Source organism: Elephantulus edwardii, unplaced genomic scaffold, assembly GCF_000299155.1.
Source record: "Elephantulus edwardii isolate Elephantulus edwardi_28Jun2011 unplaced genomic scaffold, EleEdw1.0 scaffold00115, whole genome shotgun sequence".
NCBI classification, from domain to species: domain Eukaryota; kingdom Metazoa; phylum Chordata; class Mammalia; order Macroscelidea; family Macroscelididae; genus Elephantulus; species Elephantulus edwardii.
Window position 1 is genome coordinate 10,021,302 of NW_006399865.1, and position 1,149 is coordinate 10,022,450.

At 53.4% G+C, this 1,149-nt stretch overlaps 1 pseudogene; it reads right to left on the reverse strand.

Annotated features, from left to right (window-relative positions):
* LOC102859995 overlaps positions 1–1,141 on the reverse strand; it is a 1,451-nt pseudogene extending 310 nt beyond the window's left edge.
* Positions 1,142–1,149: the final 8 nt, after the last annotated feature.

Here is a 1,149-nt window from a genome sequence, read left to right on the forward strand (position 1 = left end):
CTCCTCAGGGAAGCGATACTCGGCATACCATAAGGACCAGCCGTCCTTATCAAAATGCTCCCAAAAATGGGGCAGGGCCACAGTCAGCGTGTCCTCATTGGAGTACTTGCGCTTAAACTCGTCCAACACGAAGGTACTTTTGGGCAGGTGAGCAAAGGGGTCCTTGGCCTTTGGCTCGGCAGCGAGTACCTGCTCACATTCGTCATCTCCTCCTCGGGAGCAGCAGCAGCAGCAGCAGCAGCCTTTTTATCTTCCTTCCGCTCAGCCTGGGCCTTCTGCTTCTCCTCCCGGGATCCCTTCTCTTTCCGTGGAACATCTTTTTTTTTTTTATTTTATTAAGTTTTGTGTGCGTGTACCGTCAAATCAGATCTTACTGGTACAGGAGGAGATTGCCCCTCCTTCCCCGGCAGAGCATCTGGTGGATTCGAACTGTGCACCTCTGGGATTGTAGTTGCAGCTTCTTGCCACTAGGCCACCAGAGCTCCCCTGGAACATCTTTTTTAGGCTGGCTTTCTGCAAACTTTTTAGCATCAAACTGGGCCATCTTCTCACAGAGCTTTAACTCCCCTAGGACCGCCCGGAACTGAGGCTGGTTAATTCAGGTGAGGAACCAGCGGTTGGTGTTAGGGAAAGCCTGGCGGAAAGATGGCTCTAGCACCTGTTTGTAGAGCTACAACAGGGTACAGACAACCGTGATGTCAGCCAAGGTGACACATTCACCCACCAGGAAAGTCCTTGTCTTCAAGTGAAGGTCCAGGAGGCCCAGAATTCATCTCACCTCCTCCTTAGCATTCTCTGTAGCCTGCCTGTTGTGGTGCATGATGCCCAAGGTGGGAAACACCCAAGTGCTGGCTGGGGGAACGATGTCGCTGTCGGCAAAGCTCACCCACTGCACCACCTGGGCTGCTTCCTCTGGGGTACTTCCCCGCAGCTCATCATTGCTCACGTAATAGGCAATGGCATTGCTCTCAAACACACAGAATCCATCGTCACCCTCAAAAGCTGGAACCTTGCCGGCTGGAAACTTGCGGAGAAATTCAGGGGTGTGGTTGGTTTGGCCGAAATGGAAGTGGGGTGGTGCGGAGAGCACGCGGACTTGAGCCCCGCTGTACTGAGCAGCGATGAGGGCCTTAAAGGCCCTCCAGTTTT